At 41.1% G+C, this 27548-nt stretch overlaps 1 protein-coding gene across 4 annotated transcripts in view; it reads left to right on the top strand.

Annotated features, from left to right (window-relative positions):
* Positions 1 to 27548, top strand: part of CHRM3 (cholinergic receptor muscarinic 3) — a 493903-nt gene that overhangs the window by 227528 nt on the left and 238827 nt on the right. The window lies entirely within an intron of this gene.

Raw genomic sequence — 27548 nt, 5'->3', positions numbered from 1 at the left:
GCACATCCTCTTCTCTGCCCCACAAAGCTCTGTTCAGCATTCTTCTCCTGTCTTTGAACTTCAGGCTTAGGCTATGACCCTTATCCCGATGCCTCAAATCTGTGCCTCTAGCCTAGACATCCTTGCCTAGTCCACATCCATATATCCACCCAGACAACTCTCTGGACAGGTTTTCACCACCTACTCCATAACCAGAATAGCAGAACTGAACTCCTGCTCCTCTGGCCACTCCCTACTTCTCTGGGTCTGTCCTACTGTTATGAGCATTATCCAGGTGCAGCCCTGAAACCAGACACATCCTTTTATCTTCCTGAAGTGAAAATCTAATCATAATTAAAATGCAGCCACTTCCTAGCTCTGTGACCTTCAACATTACTTAACTTCTATGGCTCTCAGTTTTCTTATCTAAAAACTGGAAAAAATAGTTAGCACTTGCCTCACAGGTGGTATTATGAAGATAATCAATGGCACATTGTAAGCCCTCAATAAATATTGACCATTGCATTCTTTGAAATAGACTCCCCATTGACTTCAAAAGAAAAGAAAGCCAAAACTAGTCTTCTTAGCATGGAATTTGATTTTTGCCTAATTCCCAAACTTCACAACTTCAACCCTGTGGTCATGATCCACAGCCCTTAAAAAAAGATGCTCTAAGGTGCTGTGCTCTGCCCCACCCTCCCCTGAGCTCACTGGTTCTTCTTCCTGGTATTAGATCACAGCTTAACTGTGGTCGTTTCCATTGATCCTCAGAGTGTATATGACATAGCTCTTCCTGCTTTTGTCTTTCCAAGTCTGAACTAGTTTTCCCTCAGGTGCCCCTAGAAAGCCACTACCTTAGAATAATTTGTTCTACATTGCCACTGATAGCACATCTTTATTTGCCTCTCCGTCCTGTCAGCTCCTCGGTGGTAGAGGTACTATTTATCTTTAGGTGGGAGTGGTTTTGAGAAGAAGTATAACCATAAGATATGGACAAAAGAAAATAAGCATAAGACACACCAATTGTGCACCTAGAAATGGCCCTGGGTAGAGGAGAGTCAGCTCCTTTTCTTCCTCAGTTGAGTCTGAGATAGCTGAAAAGGCGCAAGTTGGAAGAGGAGAAGGCAAAAGGGAATAGGATGATATTGGGGAAAGGCTGAACCAAAGATGTGAAGGAAGTGGTAGATTGTTCACAATGGATTAGAGATCCATGGGGCACAGTGCAAAGGACTATGATGTGGGTGACCAGCAAGACAGGAGAGCTCATGCTGACCTGGTGATAAATTTGTACCTGCATAAAAAATTCCAGAAAAAAAAATTCCAAAGAAGACAGGCTTTCAGTCTTAAGAATGAGGAAAGGACAAAACACACATAAGTTTGTGATATTTAGGAAGCTGAGATACAATGCTAACATATACACACAGTAGTAATGAGTCACAGTATTTTTGGTTACAGTATGTGTGTATATAGTTCCATATAGTGCCATGTATAAATACACATTTTTATAGATAGCTGACCCTCCAATAACAGGGATTAGGCGTGTTGACCCCCCTGCACTCAGAAACCCATGTATAACTTTTGATTCTGAAAACTTAACTACTCACAGCCTGCTATTAACTGGAAGTCTTACCGGTAACATAACAGTCGATTAAGATGTATTTCATATATTAAACGTATTCTATACTGTATTCCTATGTTAAAGTGAGCTAGAGAAAAGAAAATGTTATTAAGGGGCAGCCCCGGTGGCGCAGCGGTTTAGCACCGCCTTCAGCCCAGGGCGTGATCCTGGAGACCCGGGATCGAGTCCCACATCGGGCTCCCTGCATGGAGCCTGCTTCTCCCTCTGCCTGTGTCTCTGCCTCTCTCTCTCCCTGTGTCTCTCATGAATAAATAAATAAAATCTTAAAAAAAAAGAAAGAAAATGTTATTAAGAAATCAAGGAAGAGAAAATACATTTAGAGTACTGTAAAAAACACCTGCAGTAAGTGGGCCCAAGCAGCTCAAACCCATGTTGGTCAAGGATCAACTGCATTTTGATTATAAGAGTAGTATAGTGTTTATTATAAAAATACTGGCAATCAGAGAAATCAAAGACTGATATGAAATGGGGTTTAAAACAGGTGGAGGGGTAGGTGGTATAGACAATGCTATAAGCCCGCTTGACCTCACAGGGGAGAAGAAACACGGTAGTGGTTGTGGTCCAGATTATAGGGGCGGCACATGGAACCCAGAGAGGGCCTTTTTAAGCTGAAGGATATGAAAATCTGTTTGTGAAATGGTGGACATGATTGAGGAAGAAAGGACAGAAGGAGTGACAAACCAATAATGGATGAGAGAGGGGGCTGCTTCAGGAGTAAAGACCTGTGAGAAGTGGGAGAGGAGGAATTGTGCCTGGGATGGCCTTTGGCAGATGCAGGGAGGGAAGGTAGACTTCATGAGCATGCATGCCACTGAGTGGATAGGTAACGATGCTCAGAAAAGGAAGCGGTTCCCAATCATTATCACTTTTTTTTTCTTCAGCAGGGTTCTGTATTCCCTTCAGTTTAAATGATTTGCGGTTTGAAGGCCCCCTCAGAAGAAAGCAGGCCATGTGCCCAGCAACTGACCACAGTGGCCTGTTTTCAGATAGACTTCTGTGTCCTGGCTTTACCTCTTACTTCAGCTGTGGGGCCCTTGTCACAGCTGGTGTGGGAGGCGCTGGTGTGGGAGGCCCTTGACTGGGCCAGACTGGACTCCCATGCCAGGACCCCAAACCCATTACAACTGTCCACGTCAGCTGAGGCCGAGCACTTAGCCCTTCCCGCCTCAGCACTGCTGTGGTAACATGGTGATGAAAGATGACACTACTCAGAGAACACCGTACAGTTTGTAGAACTGAGCCTACTACATACATTTCATCTGTGCCCTTCACTTCTGTGAGCCTGTTTCCATGTACAAAATGCAGTTGATGATACTCCAGCCACACACAAATATCACAAGAATGAGAAAGAAATTGCACATAAAGTTCCCAGCACACAACAAGAGAAAAGGAAACTGAGTGAGTGTCCGAGACATCTTTGCTGGGCAGCAATGAAAATGGGGAGAGAGAGAAGTGATTTGTTGTTTGAAGACAAAACCTTTTAAAACTTACTTCTTAACAAAGTGGAAGCCAGTGGAAGCCTGGTAATGTGACCAAGGCCCAGCCTTTCTTTTGAAGTTGATAAATTTAATAAAAATTTATTCATTTTCACTTTAGTAAAGGTGAGCAGATGTTTTGTGTGTACAGAGGCCGATTTCAGAACACATCTCTGCAGAGCCTACCTTAATGTAATGAGATTTTATATTGGGAAGTGACATTAATTACCACATTATATCAGAGCATCTGAACAAGTATACAAAATGGTTGAAACTAAGCAAACTGAATTACTTAATTAAAATATTGTGTTTTGTAGTATCATGAATATAATATAAAAACAGTGTGTTAAAGGGATGCCTGGGGGACTCAGTCAGTTAAGGTCTGCCTTCAGCTCAGGTCATGATCCAGGATCCTGGGATTCCCTGCATCAGACTCCCTGCCCACTCTGCTTCTCTTTCTGCCTGGCGCTCCCGCTGCTTGTGCTCTCTCCCTCTCTCTCTCTCTCTGACAAATAAATAAAACCTTTAAAGTATAGTTTGTTAAATAAATATATATGTATATATATCATATATATATATCCTATATATGTATGTATATTATGCGTCTTGATTTTCAAATGGAATCACAAGGATCCAAAGGCAAACCTAGCACAGTGCCTGGGATATCGTAGCTACTGGACAATGGTGGATGAATAAATGAACAAATGAAGCCTGTGTTGGCAACTTGTGTAGCTTATACTGTAGGACTCCATCTCAGGGAAAAATAAAAAAGAAAGAAAAAACAGCCATTACATTCTATTAGTTTCTTATAGACAGATATAATACAAAACCATGCTTAATTATTGAAAGCTCTACAATTAGGGAATTTTTTAAAGGTTTATTTACTTATTTTAGAGAGAGAGAGCAAAATTGGGAGGGACAGAGGGAGAGGGAGAGAGAATCTCAAGCAAACTCTGCACTGAGCATGGAGCCCAACTCCAGGATCATGACCCAAGCCAAAACCAAGAGTTGGATGCTCAACCAACTGTGCCACCCAGGCACTCCTAAAATTAAGGAATTTTATATGAATTGATGTATTAAGTCAAAGGAAAAAGGCCAGGCATTCTGAAATGCATTTAATATAAGTGTAGATAGGATTGTGTTCCAGACACTTCATAAATATCATCTCTTGTAAATAAGATTGTTAAATGTAAAGCATTTGTCTAATGCACGCCCTTTAGTAAACACTCGAAAAATCTTAGCTACTTCTATTATTTCCCATCTGATGAGCAGGAGGAAAAGGAAATAGTGAGGAAGAAGAGTTTCACCATGACCTTTCTCTCTACTTTCCCAGTCCTAAACTTAGCAGAAGCTTGGCAGTAGAGCTCATAGTTTCTCTGGGTCTCCTTCTGCTACTAAAAGTTTTTTCTGCTTACATTCCTACGGACAAGTCACTTACCCTCTTCGAGCCCCCTTGTCCTCCCCAGGATCATGGGATGGTCTCATTAGTCTGCCCAGAGATGTGAGAAACCAAGAGAAATGGTCTATAAGACATTGTTTATTAGGTAGTCTGTTATTCATTGTTTAAAGAGCTCATCTGGAGTAGGGAGCATAGCAGATTTCACAATTAGAAAGAATCTTCCTAGGATGAGAGAGGCTGAATAACTTCAAGTGCTGAATTACCTAAATGATTGCTATCATTTGCTAGCAATTCATAGTGAATCACTGAAATGGCATTCTCTTTTGATAGAAAGAGAGCAGGTGGGTTCTAGGTACAGATAGGGAGGACAAGAAGTTAGCTCCATTTTCAGAGACAGAGGTCTCTGTAGAAACATCCCAGAAAGTTTGTTTCTGAAAAAATGACCTAGACTTTCAAGGGATCCTTAATCATTTTGCTCTTCATCTTATGTAGGAGCAGAAAAAGAGACACATTGACCTAAAGAGCAAAACAAAAGTAAATGGGCATAGAGGAAGGTTTCTAAAGAGGATCAGAGAAAGTAATGATGGCATCTGGTTGGGTGTCAGTGGAGCTTCTGAGAGAGATTTTTATGGTTGGCCTTGGGGGATGGATAGAATCTTGAGAGGGAGTTGCCATCTTCATGAAGGAAATAGCATGAGAAAAAAGAGCCAGAGAAGCTTGAGGCATGTGAAGGAAGGGTGAAGAATCGACTTTGGAAGCTCCAGATTGCACCGGGCTGGAGAGGAAGAGTCAGTTGTAGAGGTAGGTGGAAACCAGATTTTGGAGGAGCTCAACTGCTCAATTCCTAATTTCTCTGTGATGGCTAGTCATACACTGTTTGTGATTTGGGAACTGACATGATGAGGGAAGGCATCCGTATGTGATTTGGCTTAAACCAGGAAGAAGTAGGGAGACTGAATCAGTATTTGAGTGGCCCAGGAGAAGTCATCAGGCCCTGGATTTGTAACACTGTGAATGGAAGAAAAGGACAGTTTGGGGCAGATGCCTTTGGAACATGACTCTTCCCTGTCAGCAAGAAACCTCAGTATTAGAGGAAAATAAAAATCACTCACCTCTCAATGAGCATTGCTCTAGCCAAGCTCCAGGTCTTGATATATTTTTTAAAGTTAGTGTGAGTAGAAGTGCGAATATACTAGTTAACTTGTTCTATTTTTATGTCCCTGTGTAGGGAAAGAGAAAAAGGAAGAATTCTTTTGATGTGTCATACTCTGAGACTTATGGTAGTTTGCTAATTATAAGTTCTATTGTCTTGGTCTCAAAAGGCATTCAAGAGCTGAACCAAGTATAGTAAGGTCTTCCAGACCCCAGCGATTACACAGCTGCAAAATTTGTAGCCGAAATGTCAGCCTGCCTTAGTATTTTTGCAGGCCAAAAGGCCAAGCAAAGTAAAGTTAAACTGTTTCTTGTTTCTTACCAAAATTTGCAAGATCTAACAATAGAGCTCAAGACTGCATCTAAAACTTTCATCCCTTCTTTGACCCCCTGGGCTGTTGGCTGAACTTGGTTTTTTCCATCTGTTGAATGGGAGATAATCATACTTTCATCTATCCCAGTCTTTCTAACAAAGGCTTTTCGAATGCCTTGGTTTCAAGATATTTTCGTAGAGTCCAAAATTAAACATACTTTGGATGTCCTCATACACATGGCTCCAAGCCAGCTTTCTCTCCTGGTGTAAATTCTCTAAACTGAGGACTAGCCACCTTCATCCCACTTACTCAGAGCTGGATGCCCACCTGCCTTCTCATCTCCAAAATTAGTTCATTAAAACCTGCAAAAGAGGCACGGTCTTAGTGTCGTCTTAAAATATCGTCTCTTCAGGGACAGTCTTTCTAAAGGCTTCCCAAATAATATGAAATGGAACAACTGACTTCATGCCATTCCCCCTTTTTTTGTAAAAGTAAATACTAAGAAAATGCAAAGAAAAGTAAGTGATATTAATACTGGTATCGTAAGTGATTTGTAAAATGTTTTATTTTTCTTTTCAGTCTTTGTAATGAACAAATATTGCTTACAGGAGTTGGAAAAACTATTATTTTTTAAATTGAGATATAATTGATATACAACTTATATCGGTTTCAGGTATGCAATATAGTGATTCAGTATTACCCATACTGTAAGAGATCAGCACAATAAGTCTAACTAATATCATTACCACACACAATTAAGAATTTTTGTTTTCTTGTGTTAAGAACTTTTAAGATTTATTCTCTTAGCAACACGCATATATGCAGCATAGTATTATCAGCTGTTGCCACCATGCTATACCTTATATCCCAGGATATACTTATTTTATAACTAGGAGTTTTCACCGTTTGGCTCCCCCCAACCATTTCTGACAACCCCCTCCTCTGACAACCACCAATTTGGTTCTCTGTATCTATGAACTTGGTTTTGGATTGTGTTTTTTTTTTTTTTAATAAGATTTATTTTTTTAGATTCCACACATATAGAACATGTGGTATTTGTCTTTCCCTGTCTTATTTCACTTAGCACGTTACCCTCAATGGGAAGACTGTTCTGTTTTATGGCTGAATAATATTTCATTATATATATATGTATATATATATATATATGTATATATTTACCTCATTTTCTTTATCATTCATCTGATGATGGGAAAAGATCTATTATTTAAAAAACATTTCTAAGCATACATATCATACTTCATTTTTATAATTTTGATTTTTCATTTCTGAATTGCCTTTGAAATGTTTTGTTGATTGTGCACATCAGAGTTCTTTTCTTCTATGGTGATGGTTGTTAAATTTTAGGATTTCAAAATAGCTTAGGAGGCTAATAGGAAATTAGAAATTTTTGGTTTTGAAAAATGAAATAATTTGTAAAGAGCAACTAATCTTTGCTTTTAATTTTTAAGAAAAGGAAAATATAAGGGTGCCTGGGTGGCTCCGTCAGGCATTCCACCCTTGATTTTTGCCTCAGGTCATGACCTCAGGGTCATGAGATCAAGCCCACATCCGGCTTTGTGCTAAGTATGGAGCCTGCTTAAGATTCTCTCTCTCTCTCCCTTTACTCCTCTCTCCACTCTCTCTCTCTCTCTAAAAAATGGGGAAAAAAAGGAAAGGATATTCTACTATAAAAAACTTGGTCTAAGAACAAAAAAGAATCCTTCACAAGAAAGGCCAGTAGGTATATTTTTGCAAACTTTTATGAGTGCTTTATTAACATTGTATATACCATTTCAAATCCATTAAAATTCTACGTGATGACATAATTAGCAAATACAATTATTTTGGAGACAGTCATTTTACAGTGAAACATGAGCAAAAGATGGAATACCTCCAATGTCTCAATTTCTCTGTGTTATTGTCATAAAATTATCCAACTTTATGCGAGAATATCGAAGAAAATGGAACAATACTCCACAATGTTTATTGCACTTAATCTGGAACGTTCCAGGTAAATTGAGAGATACCAAGGTACAACCAACCATCCTGCCAATTTTTTTCCCCTGAAAATCCGGGAATTTCAGGAGTCAGGTGAGTGGGTAACAAGATAGCCTCAGCAGTTAAGGACACTGATGATTCAGCAATGAAAAGTCAGCAGCTTATGTGAACAATTCATCAAGATTGGTACCAGAAGAGGCATTTGAGAATCCTTCCTCTTCTTTAATTGCCTTTTTTTACTTTGACATCCTCCTCCCCCCATCAGAAATATATTTTAGGTACTAAATCTCACTATAAAGCCATTTTAACTGTAGTTTGATTCTGTGATTTAAAGTACAGACAGGTAAAAGTCATTGGCCCTTAGCAAAAGTTCACTTTCGTAGGCTGCCTTTTAAAGTAAAACAAAATCCCATTAAAAATAACATCTGTCTCCACTGCCCTTGGTGGCTTTGTCCTTTAAATAACTAATATATCTATATTCTTCCTTCTACAGTCCTCGGAGAGAAATTGCAAGATTTATCTTTTTATCTGACAGCTGTGTTATTTCTTAAGTACTGAAAAACTGAGAACAATGCAATAGACGTTATTGAAGTTATTTTTTTAAGTGGTCTAGTGTGTGCCCCTTTGTTAATATTACTTTATAATTCTTAAAATGCTGTGTTTGTGGTTGTCTCAAATAAGGAAAGTCCCCAGATTAGAGGTTGAATGTCTAATAGAGTTTGAGACCAACTGTTGAGATCTACGTTTTTATTCCAAGTGACTCTTTGGATTTCAAGTAGTGAGATGAGTTTTTTTATTGTAAAAGAAATTGTAGCTTCACCACGGGCTTCCTTTGTGTGACTCACCACACAACTCTAACATTATTTGCACTAGATTTACAAATAAGTTTTAGTTCTCATACTAAGTGGTAGATTGCATGATGAGTATTGTGTTGACGGGCATCCTGAGGCTTCTTTGGGCCCAACCAAAAGGAACATCAAGACAGATTCATAATATCTACAAAGGGACAGGAGCCAGGAGGTGCATGCAAGTGCCTAGGCGCTGTCATGCCCAGTTTGCGATAACATTTTTAAGTTGTATTCTATAATTTGAGTATCTGTTTATATTATTGTTCTCTAAGCTTTTTCTGTAAATACAGACTTTTTGATTGTGTTGTTAGCTTGCTCAGAATACCTGGTATGTCAGGACCCAATCAATAATAATTGATTGGTTGATTAATGGATATACAAAGGTGCAAATTTTTGGCACCTGAAAGTTGCCAAGTTCTGCAGTGTGTCTGTGCACCCTCATAGCTTCTTCAAAATAATTTTGCAATTTTCATTTTTGGTAAGGATGTTGATCCCATATTCATTTTGTGGGAACACTAGACCACTCTAAATCCATCATCTGCCATTTTGTTAACCTTTGTTGCTCAAAGTTAACAGGTGCAAATTATATATTTTCTATTTGAAACTCTCTGTGTACATGCCATCTGCTCCTTATGTCTCTGGGGATAGGGGGCTTCTCTCCTTCACCTTGAGATAAGCCCCTGCTCTGCCATTCTCTTCTCCTGCCCTTCCCAGAAACTTGTGCTTCTGCCATTCCCAAGATTTGTAGTAACTTCCCTGCCTTTCTCTTGTCTGGAGCTTTTTCTTTTCCTTAAAGATCTACTAGTCTCCCTGTTTCAGGATAAACTTCACACTCTGTCACTTGCCTCCATTTCTCCCTCACCATCTCATTTCTCCCCTCTCATAGTGGCTCTCCTGCCTCTTGATCTTATATCTTTCAAGATACTTTTCTGCAGTGACAGAAATGTCCTATCTCTGCACAGTAGCCACTCAGCGCTGGCAGTTGTTGAACACTTGAAAGGTGACTAGTGTAACTTGAAGAAATGAATTCTCAATTTTTCGCATTTAATTTAAATTTGAAACAGTCACATAGGGCAAATGGGTGCGATAACGGAAACTAGGTAGACTTTCTGAGCCAGGGTCCCTCCCCTGAGCCACAGAACACAGAAAGTCACAGAAAGTGAGTGTATCTTCTCCAATCCACCCAAGGAGAGTACATAGCTAGTACTGCCCCAAGGTGGGGAGTAGTGAAATCAGCTCATGGAGTGGGTGTCTGAGGGCGCCGGGAGTTAGTTCTCTCTGCCTAGCTAACTGAAGCCATCCTTACAGCCATTTGAAAGAGGAAGCTCAAATATATGTCATTTGCAAAGGTCATTAGCATCTCTAGAAGGCAGTCCAGTGTCAGTTTCTCAATCCTGACTTCTAATGGCCTTTAAAGTAATGCATCACTATCCTCTGAATGGTACCTTTACTTTTCTACCTCTCAGCCTCGGCTAATGCTATCTCTTCAGATTGTTACACCCCGCTTCCTCTCTACATTCAACAACTACATAGATTCTTTGAGGCTCACATCTTGGCTTCTCCAAAAATTAAGGTTATGAAAATTGGAATCCTTCAATTTTTTTAAAGATTTTATTTATTTATTCATGGGAGGCACAGAGAGGCAGAGACAGAGGGACAGACAGAGGCAGGCACAGAGAGGCAGAGACAGAGAGAAGCAGGCTCCCTGTGGGGAACCCGACGCAGGACAGGATCCCAGAACCCCTGGATCATGCTCTGAGCCAAAGGCAGACACCCAACCACTGAGGCACTCAGGTGCCCCTCCTTCAGTGCTTTAAAAAATATCTATTGAAAGGGTGTTTGGGTAGCTTAGTCCATGAAGCAGCCAAATTTTGATTTCAGCTCAGGTCATGATCTCAGGATCCTGGGATCAAGCCCTGCCTCAGTGGGAAGTCTGCTTAAGGATTATCCCTCTCCTCCCTCTACACCCCTCCCCACTTGCTCCCTCTCTCTTATATAAATAAATAAATAGATCTAAATACCTACTAACATTTTACTATATTTCAAGCAGGCACCAAAGATAAAGTGGTTAATAATAATAATAATAATAATAATAATAATAATAATAAATGTTTGTTATTATGTGCCAGGTCCTTTTCTTACCTCTATGGGTGCATGATTTGATTCACTACCCATAAGTATCCAATGGGATAGATATTATTATTCTATAGATTTTACAGATGAGTAATCTAAGTAATATTAAAGTGACATACCAAGGTCCCATGATCAGTGACTGATAGAAAGCTTTTTTTTTGTTGTTTCATTTGTTATTGTTTTGTTTTTATTTAAGTTCAATTTGCCAACCTATAGTATAACACCCAGTGCTCATCCCATCAAGCGCCCTCCTCAGTGCCCATCACCCAGTAACCCCAATCCCCTGCCCACCTCCCCTTCCACAACCCTTTGTTCATTTCCCAGAGCTAGGAGTCTCTCGTGGTTTGTCTCCTTCTCTAATTTTCCCACTCAGTTCCACTCCTTTCCCTTATAATCCCTTTCACTATTTCTTATATTCCCCATTTGAGTGAAACCATATGATGGTTGTCCTTCTCCAATTGACTTACTTCATTCAGCATAATACCCACCAGGTGTAGGGCTCAGTGTGAGCTGTTTACCCCGTGAGGCCTTTGTTCCCTGGCAGCCCCGCCTTTTCCAGGCACAAGGTGAAAAAAGGAGGAAAAACAATGGCAGCAGCCAGATTTCTAGCTCTGGAGTCGAGCTCCCTGCGAGTAACTAACCGCAGTCTCCCAGTCCAAATTGGCCTAGACTCCTGGGGCAGGCACAAGTGCACTGATCTGTATAACCCACAGGGCGCCTAGTGGCAGGAGAGTTCTCACTTTCCTGTGCCCTCCCCACCTCTGCCTGTCCCAGGGGACATGGAGGATCACTGCCTTTGTCCACTTTGGGTGCCCTGGGATCCGAGGCTCTGTACTGCTTGACCAGCACTCCCCAGGACTACCTCTTCCAAAGGGAACAGAGGACAGCCACCTCTGTCCGTTGCCAACTCTGGGGTCAAGGCAGCTCCGGAGCTGTCCCGCATAACCCACTGGCTTCTCCCAAATGCTCCAAGGGCTGCAGTGCTCCAGCCTTTTACTAATATCAGCCGGCCTGGGGTTTGTGGTGAGCTTTCCACCAGGTGCCCCTCCTCTTATCGACTCTGGGACTCTGGAGGCTTCACTGCCCCTCCTAAGATTCTCCCTGATTTCCCTGCTAAGCACTTTTCCATCAGGGAAAACTGTAGTGGGTTTTTAAAGTTCCCGCTTCTCCAGGGCTGGGCTTTCCTGCCCGGAAGCTCTCGCGGCTCCACTTTAGCTCTGGTAGTCACAGTTTCCCACCCCCACTTTATTTTTTTATTTTTTTGTCTTCTTACCTCGTTAGAAGAGAAAACTTTTCTCTTTGTAGTGTTCAAGCTGTTCTCTCTTGAATCTCAGGTCAAATTCATAGGTGTTCAGGATGTTTTGAAAATCATCTAGGTAAGTTTATGGGGCCAGGTGAGTTGAGGACCCCTACTATTCTACTGTCTTGCCCCTCTCTCAAAAGCTCCTTTACATAATTTATATTATAACACTTGTCAGTTCTTCATATTCTGTGCTAAAGAATTCCTACATTTTTATTGCTCTTTTATTTGTCTTCTGTTTTATTGTTAGCCTTTGTTTTGTTCTTACCCTTTTATTACTGAACACCTCACCTATGCAGACTTTTCTTTCCCAATAATATCTAAGCTTCTAAGATAGGGACCAAGCTGTCTTGCCCTTTGTGTCTAGCAAAAACCTAATGTTGCATTTTAAGCAATAATCTTAAAACTAGATGACCCCTTGTTAGGTTCTGAAATCAGTTTATCATTTACCTAATTTACAACCCGATTATCTGAATGAAATAGAACACAATAACATCAAGCTATGGTATCTCCATACAATGTAATATTACCCACCAATGAAAACAATGAGCTCTAAAAGACATGGAGGAACCTTACTTACATGGATAGTGCTATGTGAGAGAAGCCAGTCTGAAAAGCTACATTCTGTGGGATTCCAAGTATATGACATTTTAGAAAGAGTAAAGCTATGGAGACAGGAAAGTGATCAGTGGTTGCCAGGGATTCTGGGGGAGGGAAAGAGTGAGTGATGAACAGATAGAGTACAGGGGATTTTCAGGGCAGTGAAGCACTTCTATGATAATGTCATGGTGGATACATGTCATTATATATTTGTCAAAAGCCAAAGCATGTACAACATGAAGTGTGAACCCTAATGTACACTACAGACTTTAGTTAATAAAGACGTGTCAATATTTTTTGTTAATTTTAGCAAATGTGCCACACCAAGGCAAGAGGTTTGTAATTAGTGAGACTCGGGGGAGGTGGGAGGAAGGAAAGGGATGTATGTAGAAATTCTGTATGGTTTCTGTTCAGCTTTTCTGCAAATCTAAAACTACCCTAAAGAATAAGTTCTGTTAACTTAAAAGATTGGACAGAAAATAATCAAAGCACAACACTCATTATGAAAATAATTACTGTTTCAAGAAACATTTTTGCAGCCTTAGATGTGTAGGCAGGGATGCAAAGCGGTGCACAGGGTTGGACAGGAAAGTATATATATTGTATTGTGGATAAGAAAGTCAAAATAGTTTGAAAGCCACTGTTTTAGAGAATATTACAAAATCAATACCTAATTGCTGGCTGATTGAAAAGCCAACTCAGAATTCTGGGCATGATTGTAAGGCTGTCTCCCATAAGAGGGAATGGTCCTTCAGCCACAGCCATCAAGGAGTAGGAAGTGTGTTTGCTGTGGTATGTCTACTTTCTGAAATGGTTGTACATTATAGTTACAGGATGCTTTATGAAAGTGTTCAACCAGGGATCTGTGGGTGGCGCAGCGGTTTAGCGCCTGCTTTTGGCCCAGGGCGCGATCCTGGAGACCTGGGATCGAATCCCACGTCGGGCTCCCGGTGCATGGAGCCTGCTTCTCCCTCTGCCTGTGTCTCTGCCTCTCTCTCTCTCTCTCTCTCTCTCTCTCTCTCTCTCTCTCTCTGTGACTATCATAAATAAGAAAAATAAAAAAAAAAATTGAAAGTGTCCAACCATGAGACATAATGAAATTAACCCAAAAGATGTGGATGGCAAAAGGATTTTTGTCAGAATGTTTTTCACCATTCCTGACTGGATGTAGTAGCTACGTTTTCAAGTTTGGGTAAAATAGTCAGTGTCTTGATTTTTTTTCTTAGAGCAGCAGAACTGAATGACACCTTAAAACAATATCAGTCCTAGTTTTTGCCAAATATTTGAAGGAACCTGTGAACATAAAGATTGTGTTGATGTGGCTCTGCCTTGCTCAGGAGAGATGCCCAATAAATACAAGTCCAATTTTAGACCGACTCAAGTTAATCATTTTCTGCAGTTGATGTTAATACAAAACAGGAGTATTTATCTGGTGATTTTGTTTTTATGTTGCTTGGTTGGTCTTCTCCCATCCCATCTTACCCCTCTTCCTTCCTTCCCCTACTCCTTCTTCCTCCTCCCCTTTTTACCCTCCTCCCCCTCCTTCTCCTCCTACCTCCTTCTCTTCCTCCTCTCCTACTTCTTTCCTCCTCCTCCTCCTCCTCCTCCTCCTCCTCCTCCTCCTCCTCCTCCTCCTCCTCCTCCTCCTCCTCCTCCTCCTCCTTCTTCTTCTTCTTCTTCTTCTTCTTCTTCTTCTTCTTCTTCTTCTGTTAAATATCTCTTGTGGATTAATGTGCTTGGGAAGCAGAAGGTCTTAATTTAGTCACCAGGGCTGTTTGGTGCTGGGTTATCTATCAGGTTGGAGCTGAGGAGTGTTTGTCTTGTTTGCTTCATCAGGGCTTTCAATCTCACCTCTTTTTCTCTTCCTTTGTCTTCGCTCCTCTTTAAATACAGATCACCACGAGAACTTTGACTTTTGTAATAGCACACTTACAAGGATATCAGAGTTTGGGAAGGAAAGTAGCTTTTATTCCATGCTTTATCTATCACCGATTGCATAGTATCAAAAGCATGTTTTAAATTCTTGCTTCTGTGTGGCCCTGTTCTTTGTGCTGTACAATGAAAATCACAAGCACACTGGTTTTTGCTTCCTTAAGAACAAATCGGGCCTTTTATGTATATCCAAATACTTTCCAAACATGTTCATTTTTTATTCTGTGAGAGGGAGAAAGAAATTTCCCTTGCCCCCTTGGCGAAGGAACCAGTACTGTTTTCAGAATTTATTTTGTGCTCCCACACACCTTATCTTCAGAATCGTCCTCGTGAATTGTGGGTCCTTTTGTTCCTCAGAGTCTCCAGTGGAGACTACTCTGGGACTTCCCTTCAGACTGCACAGGCCTCGGCCAGCTCACTCAGGGCCACCCCGGGGCTCCCGGGGCTGTCACTCTCATTGGAGTTTTTCTCTTGATTCAGTGTCTCAAGACATTATTGGAAACTCCCACAAACCTTGCAGACAAAGCCCATCGTAAATCTGGGTCTTCCTGGCTTGTCAGCATGCCTCCTGCTTACCTTTCTGAACATCCGAGTTTACTCCTCACAGTGGCTTTGCCAGTTCTCCTTCACTCTTCACCCCTAAACCTATACACTGCCCTTCTAACCTAATTCTCTTAGAATACCCATCACCTGCTTTGTGAGAAACCCAGAGCTCACACCTGTGCCCTCCAGGCATCTTTAACGCCATCTGTCCCTATTCCACCCCTCTCTCATCCCACCCTCTGTTGCTGGAGAAGCATCCCTGCAACTAAGACATCCTCTTTTCTATCCGGACTCTTCTTTCTCTTTCTGGTCTTCAATATTTCCCCTAGTTATTAACCTAATACTGATTTCTTATCCTTATTTTTTAATGTAAACATTAAAAATAAAAATAATTTTAAATGTTTGCTGACCTCACCTCCCTCTCTTCTTTTCACTCATTCTAAAAGACTTGAGTGCCCAGGGTGCTTGGGTGGCTCAGTCAGTTAAGTGTCTGATTTCAACCCAGGTCATGATCTCAGGGTCCTGGGGTAGAGACCTGCATCAGACTCCCTGCGCAGCGGGGCATCTGCTTCTCCCTCTGCCCCTCCCCCACACATTCCCTCTCTTTCTCTCTCTTTCCCATAAGTAAATAAAATGTTTAAAAAAATAAATAAAATAAAAGTCTTGAGTGCCCCACTGTGTGCCTGGTGCTGTCTCCAGCAAACATGCATTTCCCTGCTTCCCTGTCACTGTTGAGACTCAGTAGTGTCACCTACCCTCCCCAGTCCCCTCTCATCTTTAGTCGCTGTCATTTGGCTTCTCCTTCATCGTCTCAAAATATTGGTCATAAAGACTTGCAGTGAATCCTTGTCTACCCTAACCTAATCTGGCTTTTGTTTCCTGGCTTTTCTCCTCGGAAACTTTTTAGAATTTGAGGCAATTGTTACCAATTTTTTTACATTGCCATCAGTAATATCTGAGAATCTATGTTTTTTCACTTTCTCTAGTTGGTTCCTGGGTTTTGGCTAGCAGCTTCTTTTCCACCTCCTGCCTCCTAAAATAGTTATTCCCTAAGACTGAGTCTCCCTCTCCTGTCTTACACTCTTTTCTTCCTAGTCTGTGTGCCTCTGCTCACATAACTCTGATAGCTGTTGGGCGGATAGTTTGTCTTCATATTTTAATCTTTAAACTATCCTTTCGGGCAGCCCAGGTGGCTCAGCAGTCTAGCGCCGCCTTCAGCCCAGGGCCTGATCCAGGAGACCCAGAATCGAGTCCCGCATCAGGCTCCCTGCATGGAGCCTGCTTCTCCCTCTGCCTGTGTTTCTGTCTCTCTCTGTGTGTCTTTCATGAATAAATACATTAAATCTTTAAAAAAAAAAAAAAAACTATCTCTTCAAGGCTTAATTTCTGTGTTACTGTTTAAATGGCCCAATGAGTCACCCTCCCATCAAAATTAGCCCCTCTGAAACACAGAACTACTTAACATTTCTCTTGAAATTTACACACACACACACACACACACACACACACACACATGCATTTCCTTCTCCTTTTTATCTCCAAGGAATTGCTGTTCTCCTGGTAACTTGGCCTGATCAAAATATGTGAATCATCTCCTTTCTCTTTTATATCCAGTCAGTTGAGAAGTTCTGTGTTGATCTCTGCCTGAGTCCATCCTACCTGCAGTGAGGCCCCCACTGACGTTTCCCCAATCGGAGACAGTGTTGGGGCTCAACCGGCCCTTGTGGTTCTTCTAGTTTCAAAACACATCTCAGCAACCACCATCAGGGGACTTTGAGGAAGAAGATGTATTTCTCACAGTTCTGAAAAGTGTTAGCCACACCCAAGGGCCACATAGAGAGGTCATAGATAGGAAGAAGGAGCATGACCTAGGTTTCCCCTTTCTAGGAGTCCAAGGGTGGGGTCCCCAGGGGTTACTAATAGGTTCACTAGTGACCAATTTAAAACATGAGAGAGAGCAGGACTTAGGGTTTAGGAAGGGGAAGAGTGAGATTGCTGAAGCTGTTGGTTCCCTCGGTTACCCAGGGTTTTCTAGAAGGGGAACTTCATGCATGGGAGAAGGCTGGTTCCTTATCTGGTGGTTTTATTAGCAGCTGTGTCCCACAGAAGCAGTATGTTAACTTGAGATGGATGTCTTTGAAATTGATGCCGCAGTGATCAAAAGTGATCTTGTACTACCAAAGTCCAGTCAACCGTGTTCTTCATGAGGTTCTTTGTCACTTGTCCCTCCTATTCCAGTCCTGGCACAGCATCTGCTTCCGTCACTGTGTGCCTAGACTCTAGATGTGGCCCCCCAGGTCCTACCAAGGGCCTCATTCTTTCTCACCATCCCCAGTGTGACTGATCCCCACCATGACTCTGTTTCAACTCTCCATTACAGATTGATTATCATTCAACTTTTTGACATGTCTTCAGTGTGAATCCAAGTCATAAAAACGTAGAGCTCCTTGAGGAGACTGCAGCTCAAGGGGGATTTTACTCAAAGAAGCATCTTTTTATTCTTTCCTTTTGCATGTGCCACCTTCCATAAGTATAGGTGGGCTAGGCATGCTACCTGGCATGTTCTCTGCCACAGCCTCTGGACATTTTCTTGTGTACCTCAGAGCCTGAACCCTCTTATCTTCCATGTTGTCCTGTCAGAACTCTACCCCACTCTGCAGGATCCAACAAATCTCCCACTGCCTCATCCAGCCTGATGAGAACTGAGCCCATCCTTCTCTGTGTTCCTGTAGCTTTATAACTCTGGTACAAAACCTATTGTCTTTCTCCCACAACTCCAAGAGGTATGGAGTCAGTGTTTTGTGTTGAATTGCTTTGAAATTCAGAAATATGTTCAGACTCGAAGCACCTAATTTTATTGGGAGTTTGCTACTACTTAAAAATTTTCTTCATTCATCACTTAAGGACATACTTTCCAAATTTGATTTGACCTCTGCTTGCTTAGTCCCTGGCTTTTTGTATCTAGTCAGCATTACTTATAGATCTCTTTCACTTAAAGATCTCTATCACATCAGCCTTCTACTCAAAACATTCAGTGACTCTGCTTTGCTCTCAGGATAAAACACAAATTCCTAATGAACAGTTTTTAAGGCTTTCCCCACTCTGGCTCCAACCTAATTTCCTATAACTCAGTTCAGTGTTATTTCCCCCTTGATCCCACAGTATATCATCTTGATTCTTAGGCTTTGTTTTTATTGTCCACCCCTTCCTTGAAGCACTTCTGAATTACACTCAGAATTTAAGATCTAGCTTATCTCCTGTAAAGCATTTCCTTCTTTTTCAATTTATCTTTTATGAATGTAAACCTTTCCCATGGCGCTATAGGACTCACTGCCAATAACACTGAGCACCACATTATGGATGGGTGGGTGGGTGGATGGATGGATAGATAGATGGATGGGTAGGTGGATAGCTAGATGGATCCACACCATACATATGTGTGTGTGCATATATGTAACTTTCTGTCATTTTTCTGATAACATGGTTATCTTTTTGCCCAAAAGATCATGTAAGCTTCCCAAAGGCAAGGACGATGATTTCTACTTCTTTATATCCCACAGAGACGTTAGATCCCTCGTGTATCATACTCTCTGCTTGAAGTCCTTTGGAATAATTAAATACAGAACATCTTGGAAAAGAAAGATGTAATATGTCTCTGTTCTAAAAGTTTTTCTGACCCTTATTCTATGTAGTCATATTCTTTCTTTTGGAGTTATTTAAGGTCTCCTACTATTAAAGTGAATTGTTTTACAAGGAGATAAAGTTAAAATTTTTAAAAAATTGTGCCTACAGGAAAATTAGAGCTCCACAATAATGGGATTAAGTTTTGTTTCTGTACTGCCTGCACTCTTAAACATCCTGGTGTTTTATTGTTCTAGCTTAACATTCAGAACAATTCCCAGTTCATCCATAATGTGTTGGTTTTTGGAAAACAGAATTCTAATTTATCACATCAGAGTGTGATTGCAGAAGCTTATGTTCTTTGGTGGAAATTAGTACATGGTTTTGTTTTGGTTTGTTTTTTTGTCCATTCTTGCTTATTAGAAAAACAGTTTGGGGTCTTATTCACAGAAAGAACGGGTAGTTCTAGCAATAATAGGATCAAGGAGGAAATGCCATATTCCATTTTATACAATACCAAGAAATTGAAAGGGACATTAATTTCTCTAAAGGGCATCCCGCATACATCGTTGAACACTACCTTCTACATTGTTCATTGTTCATCAATTTCTATTCTGACTGATTTCATCCTTAGCTTCAATCTCACTGGAAAATCTCAGAGGCTTTGCCAGCACAGAGCCTGTTCATGCACGTGTTCATCAGGAAGGGGCTCAGTACTTCTGGACCCAAACCCCACTCATGTGACTGTGAGCCTGCAGCCAACTTTCCCCAAAGTTAGCAAGAATTCTAATGCCTTAAAAGGGAGAGGTAGGATGAAAATAATGAAACCCAAATTTCCTTTCCCTTTGAAAAATGTTTGTACTGTTTCTTCCTTGGTGTTCATTATGTGGAACTAGTTTCTTGGTTCTGTTTGTTTCAATCAACTTGTTAAAGTGGACTTTACTCAACTTCATGTGATAAAGTGGGTGTTTCCTACACCTTGCTCTTTTTTTTCCTCTCTTCCACAGGCCAGACTGCATTGAAATGCATTATTGTTTAATATCACGAACTAGACTCAGATTTAACCAATTTCCCCTCATTATTCAGGTCTGATTATCAGGTGTGACACACATTGATTCTCATATGAGAGCCGCTGGTAGCTAAAAGATAACAAGAGAAAAGTGAAGGACAGCAATGAAAATTTAAGGAAGGCACAGAAAGACTTCGCCACACAACCCAGGGATAAGGATATGGAGAGGAGAGGGTTAAAACATATATCTCATGGTAACAGATCTATTAATGATATCTTAATTTTAAAAATGCAACCTGTTAGATATTTAAACTGTTTTAAATAAAAATTGTACACTTATTCAAAAGTAGACAGAAGAGCATGATAAACCCCTGTACTCACCCCCTAGCTTCAGTAATTAGCAGCACTCAGACAGCTGGTTTTTTCTTTATGGCCCTCTTTTCCCACAGACACTGGATTATTTTTTTTTAAGATTTTATATATTTATTCATGAGAGACACAGAGAGAAAGGCAGGGATACAGGCAGAGGGAGAAGCAGGCTCCCTGCAGGGACCCTGAAGTGGGACTCGATCCCAGGATCCCGGAATCATGACCTGAGGTGAAGGCAGACACTCAACCACTCAACCACCCAGGTGCCACAGACACTGTATTATTTTAAAACAAATGCAAGATACATGTATTTCCCGATGTCCCTAGCTTAATATTTGAATAATAAAATTATTTTTAAATAAAATATTTAATTTTAAGAGATTATCTCTGATATTATAAAAGAATTAAGAAACCAGTTAAGGTTTTATTTTAATCAACTAATTTGAGGTATAATGTATACATAACAACAAGCACCCATTTTAAGTATATATTTGGATGAAATTAAACATATTTGGGGCACCAGGTCCTGGGATCAAGTCCCATGTCGTGCTCCCTGCTCAGTGGGAAATCTGTTTGGGATTCTATCATGTTCCCTCTGCCCCCCACCCACCCCATTTGTATGCTCTCTTCCTCTCTCTCTAAAAGAAATTTGGGGGTAGTCTGGGTGGCTCAGTTGGTTAAGCGTATGCCTTTGGCTCAGGTCCTGGGATCGAACCTTTGTATCAGCCTCCTTGCTCTGCAGAGACCTGCTTCTCCCTGTCCCTCTGCCTGACACTCCCCCTGCTTGTGCTCTGTGTGTCTGTGTCAAATAAATAAAGTCTTTAAAAATTTTTTTTCTAAATTTCTATATAGATAAATGTTTTTATATCTCTTTAGAAACTAACGGAGTATAATTGCTCAGCTATGTACAAATATATGTTTAACTACATAGTACACTGCAAAATTGTTTTCTGAAGTGGTTGTACCACTTTACATTCCTATCAGCAGCATACGGGAGCTGCTTTATATCTTGTCTTTGCCAACATGAGTACAGGCAGTCATTTTGATGTGAGCCATTCTTATGGGCATGTGATGACTTCTAATTGAGGTTTTATTTTGCATTTCCTGATAACTCACATTGTTGAGCAGCTTATTCATAGGTTTACTGGACTCCTCAAACTCGGATCATCACTTTCTCAACTCAGTGAGGCAGCCGTGCTCTGCCCACTTCCTCTTCCCACTTTCCAGAAATCTCTTCCAAACAAAAAGCCCAGGTGTTGGATTTTCTTGACTTACTGGTTTCCTGTCTCTCAATCATTACAGTCCTGCATGCACTACTTGTTGTCTGTTCCTGAGAACAGTTATTTAGTTTATCTTGTGCAGTCTTCTAAGGTACCTTTTTTGGGGGTCGTGAGGTACAAGCAATGTAGGTTACACTCCACCCTTGCTACTCTGCCATGGCTATAAATAGAAGTTCAGGTTATTTTTTGAAGATTTTCTGTTTCTTTTTTAGTTTATCAAGAGCCAAGCCCAGAAAATTCAAGTCATATTGTCTGGGGGAAAAAACCCCTCAACTTATTAACCCTAGGCCTACTCTCTGATAGTATGAGAATATGATGCTGAGAAAGAGAAAGGAAAGCATGCTCCTTTCCTGAGCCTGAGGAATTCTGCCAAACAGGAATGACAGTGGGAGGTAGGAAAGTGAAGCTGTAGAATGTGTGCCTGCCAACTTTCTCTCTTGGAGTTTGAGCCCAGAGAAGGAGAGGTGTGTCAGTGAAAATGAGGCATACACCAAGCCAGGGAGCTGTTGCACACACAGCCCTTCTACAACATCATAATGAAATCAGCAGTTCAGCCTGCTAGGCCAAAGGAAAGCCTTGGAAGTGTGGCAGAGATAGGACCTCGAGATGGCTGGAGAACTTGGCGCTGCAGCTGGGGTGCCATCATGTGGGTCAGGGTACTTCTACCAAGGGCTGCAGCACTGGGCTCACTGGGGATGTTGGGATCACACCCAGAAAAGGCCTCATCAGCAGCAGGAGGAGGCAAGATGCATTCAACAGAGATGTCTGCCCAATCATAGCAGGCCAAAAAAAAGGGCAGACGGCATACCTACCCTGTGGTGGATTTAACTATAATGTCAGGAAAACCGGGAGCACACAGATGGATAAGGAGCCCTGCCCCATAGATCAGAGCAGATAGAAAAAATTATGTCTGGAGATACAAACCCTTTTATCTGTTCCCAAATGTATTGAAGGCACATCTCTTTCCACTAAATACAAGGCAGGAAGAAGGGCAGAGATGTGGCTTGTAAATTTCTAGTGATTTGTAAGACTTACAAATTTAGGAAGCACCTTTGCTTTCCAAAAAGTTTCTCTACTTTGATCTCACTTCTAGAAGACAGGGAGTGTTACGGAGCAACAAATGCTAGAGATTGACTGCCTAAAACCAAGAGTAAGACCAAGAGTGGGCAGAGAGGAATGTGACACCAGATGACACAGATGATACACACTTGCTGGCTCTCCCTTAGTCCTACATGAGTCAGGAGCAAGCGGCCAAAGACTAGTTTTGTTTCTTCAAATGCTCCTCCTTCTTGCCTGGCCGAAGACAAAATGTCTTCCCAGAGATGGAAAAGACCTTGTTGGAGACTTGAGTGATGTCTTAGAACAGAAAACAGAGGAGTGGGAGAATTCTGCAGCAGAGCTATTTTCTTGAGCTTTAGAAAATGGGATGGAGGGAATGTGAAGAGATGAAAACTGTAATACATAGTGGAAAAGACTGTTGGTCATAGAGCCATTTAAAATCATATACACTGGCAATTATGTCAACAGATCTTCCTATTGTAATCTTATTTTCCATGGACTATCATAATATAAAAATACTTGCTTTTCGTCATTATATTAAAATAGATGTATTTTATCCTCGCATCATACAAAGTGTCTCTCCTTCCCCCTTCCTCCACTATCAAATGGTTAATTATGTGACAAAATAATATTGTAGATGCTGGAAACCATTTAACCATGTGAACACAAACTCTGACTATATTGTATTTGTAGGCCTGTATTTTAATTCAGTGGGTACTTTAAATGAGTACAATTTTAAATTACATGGTGAGAAGGGGATTAAGGTTCTTAAATGTGTTCATAACTACTCTACCCTAGCACCCCTATTATCTCTTTTGTGGTCACCAGCTAGTATTTACTCACATGTATACTTTGTTCCTACTTATAATCTGAACATACAATTTTATAAACAGCTTTCTTTATCATTCTCTGTATTATGACTTGTTTATTACTTTATTGGCTACTTAATATACTGTGGAGTTAATATAGAAACATTTTCTTAGATCCTCCCCTATTGGATTGCTTCTGTTATCCACTATAATGAATTAGGCTGTAAAGAACATTTTCCTAAGTATGCCATTTTCTAATTTTTCATTATTCCCTTGGGATAATTTGTGAGATTACTAAATCCAAGGGTATGAATATATCTGGGGATTCTTAATATGGTATAGGTCAGATTGGGGGTTTAATGGGCTGTACATGTCTATAGTACCACCAGAAATACATGAGTTTATCAGTTGTTTTCCCGATTGTCTCACCTGCATTTATATCTTATGATTTATAATTTTAGTTAATGTAATCTGTTTCACTTTTTTATTTATTTGCATTTCTTTAATTGCGATTTGGATTTTAAAAGTTTACATATTACTTTTCATAAGACTTATTATTAGTGAGGCTTAATCAAGGAAACCACTTAAATATCAGACAAGTATAGGTTTCAAATTCCAGCTCAGGCCACTTCTTGTTGTGTATCAACCTCTCAAAAAAAATAAATAATGATAATTTCTTCATTTATGAACTAGTGGCAGTGAGGCCTGCTTCTTAAAATTGTTAAAATGATTCAATGAATTGATTGATGCCTCATGTGTTAGTGGCACACAGGGGAAGGTTACTTCTTCTTCCTTCTGTCTCTGCCTTCCTCATCTCTCTACCAACCCTCCTGCCTCTGACTTCTCACACAGATTATTCACTCAAGTTCTCTTGGTACATAATTTCATAGAACCTGCTTGTCATAATCCATGGGGGGCTCATTGTCAACATTTTCTAGAGAACTGATCTCCGTCTTGCCATCAAGTGCTCAGTTATATTGCAGAGCCCTGAGGTCAAATCTGTTGGACCCCATGAACTAACTAAGTGTTCTCACAAACAAATTGGTAACACATTCAACATAAATGTCTTTCCATAAATTACTTACCTTAGGATTTTGTGTATGGTCCAATTTGTCTATTAAATGTCTCTTGTCCGAGTTTTCTTCCATTAGGTTTCTCAGAGATGTTTTGATTTATTTGCCTCTTTCTGTTGATTTTGGGTAATACTTTAGCTTAACCTTCTATCTGTTGCATCCCAGCCAAGAACAAGCTTCTTTCTGTAGTCACAAGTACAGTCGAAAGATAATATAATTGCTAGACGCTGCATTCTGGGTGATGCTGTCATTTGAATTTTGTCTGTCTTACATCTAGTGTCTGTTTTCCAGGCATTATTGCTTAGTGGTTGCCTGGAATTAGTTTCCATCTTGAGGGCCTTTGTAACAGGAACTGTCTTTCAAAGCAAATATTCTTCTTTAAAGCCATAATAATTCCTGATACATTGTAAGGTATGAGAAAGCCTATTAACAGGCATATAATTTGTCAATTGGAAAGCATTGAAAATATAAATTTCTATCCTCTTCCATAAGGGCAAGGCAATTTGGGGACTACCAGAAGATTTTCCAGTCTCTCACCTTCATGATGAGAAATTGAACTAAGATGTATTTTAAGTAGTTTCACTTGGGATTTTATAAAGAGAAATGGGGGAGGGGGGAGAAGAAGGGAAACAGTTTTTTGCAAGCTTTTCCAGCCTCAGCAACTGCATTTCTTATCTGTCTGGAGAATGCTACGGGCTCCTTTTGATTTTTTATTTCTTACATAAGCCTTCTCTTTATGTGTCACATACAAGCTTTCTTCATTTTTGCATTGCTAAACCCACTTTCCGTCATCTCCAGGCCCACTCTCCCCATTTTTAGATGTTACAAATGAGCTGGCCTCTTTTCCCATCTCAGTAGATGCAACAATTCTAACTTCTTAAAAACATCAAAGCCCTTCATCCACACATGGGACCAGCAAAGTTATTCAAGTACTGACAATTTCTGAGGTGAAAACCCACCAAGCCTGGGAGAGGCTCCTCTGTAACAATTAAGTCCACAGAAGGAATTGGAGGACCACAGCGGGGTATAGACAAAATGCCTGACGTTTCCATTGTGACTTAGCAGTATGCAGCAGCCACCCCTCCTGCAGTGTGGCTGTAGAGACATCTGGCATTGAAAATACCGAAACTCGGGACGCCTGGGTGGCTCAGTGATCGAGTGTCTGACTTTGGCTCGGGTCATGATCCTAGGGCCCTGGGATTGAATCCTGTATCCGGCTCCCCACAGGGAGGCTGCTTCTTCCTCTGCCTGTGTCTCTGCCTCTCTCTCTCTCATGAATAAATAAATAAAATCTTAAAAATAAAAAAGAAAGGGAAGGAAAATATCCAAACTGACAAGATGAAGCAACGTGCACCTAGAATCCCAAACTTGTGTTTCTGCCCCACACCTGCATTCATGAAGCTGGGAGCAGAAGTGGTGACACCAGAGACAGTGTCGTTGTGCCCAGAGCCCACTTTGTAGCATACAATAGGAAAAGCTCTTGATGTGAAATGGGAGGGTGACCAGAATGGCGATGCCATGTTCATCATTTACATGCTCTTCCTTGTGAATCCTGGCCTTGTGAGCCTCTCCCTGTGGCCAAAGGAGGACTGGCCCTGGCTTCAGCCTTGGTCTACACGACTCACTTTTTGGTTTGGGCAAGCCCCTCAACTACGATCTCCCCTAGTGCATGGTGCGGGGTCAAGTCGCACTATCCTGCCTTACAGAGAGATTGCAACGCCAGGGTGAGATTACATGCATACAGGATCTCGGAACAGGGTTCAAATTCTCTACAATTATTGGGGTAGGGGTTTTTGTTAGTACAATGAGGCTCATTTCCAAGAATTAAAATCTGTAAAAAGATATGCTGCCATTTGTTTGTGTAGGTTCTATTTTTCTCACTCTATTGTACGCCCTTTAAGGCAGCTTTCAGAACATGCCATTCTTCCTCACAGCTTCCTGCATTTGAATATACTGCTTGAATATCTTCCTCCTCCCCTCCACCCCCATGTCCCTTTGTCTGTCTGCTTCTTACTACTCAACACTCAGGACTCAGAGACCTCCTGCTTGGCAGGGCCCACCTCTGTGCCCTCTCTGTTCCATGGTGGGGCAGTTAGTTGCCCCTATTGGGATGATCTTTATCCAGTGTGCTCTTCCATTTGACCGGACTCCAGCTGTTTGAAGGCAGGACCAGGTCTTACTCAGTTCTCAACTCAATGCCTGGTTCATGTTATTTGCTCAGTAAATGTTGATCAAAATGATGAATGAATGTCAAATACTAGTTGCCATGAAATAAATTGTACTAATTAGGGGGATGCCTGGGTGAGTCAGTGGTTGGGTGTCTGCCTTTGGCTCGGGAAGGGGTCCTGCGGTCCTGGGATCGAGTCCCGCATCGGGTTCCCTGGATGGAGCCTGCTTCTCCCTCTGCCTGTGACTCTGCCTCTCTCTGTGAGTCTCTCATGAATAGATAAATCTTTAAAAATTGTATTAACTAAGTGGTTCTTTGCTTATTTGCTATAAAACTAATGAAGGAAACTCAATACTTGGCTTCCTGTAAATAACACAAATATATATGCATCACGTGTACATAGTAAGAGGGAAAGCTAATAAAACACTCCTAATTGTTGGAAATTTCAGACTGAGGACATGTGACTAGGACAGAGATCACAAGATGTGATGTTTGTGTGGAAAGGTAGGCTTCACAAACTCATTTTGTAAGTAGATCTCAGTAGCTGCTGTGGATCACTCATTCATCCTGATAGGATATGAACAGGTATTGTAGAAGATAAGAGTTTCTTGATGAGTATCTGGAAAATGCTGGCATAAATCTCTACTTGTAAAATTTCTCATTTAATTAAAATGCCATCTCTGGAGGAATAGGAGAAGGGTGATCAAAATGTACAAACTTGGGACACCTGGGTGGCTCAGTGGTGGAGCATCTGCTTTCTGCTCAGGGCATGATCCCGGGGTCCTGGGATCGAGTCCTACATCAGACTTCCTTTGGGGAGCCTGCTTCTCCTTCTGCCTGTGCCTCTGC

Source organism: Canis aureus, chromosome 4, assembly GCF_053574225.1.
Source record: "Canis aureus isolate CA01 chromosome 4, VMU_Caureus_v.1.0, whole genome shotgun sequence".
NCBI lineage: Eukaryota > Metazoa > Chordata > Mammalia > Carnivora > Canidae > Canis > Canis aureus.
Note: the sequence above shows the minus strand (reverse complement) of the source record. Positions and strands in the feature narration are given on the sequence as shown.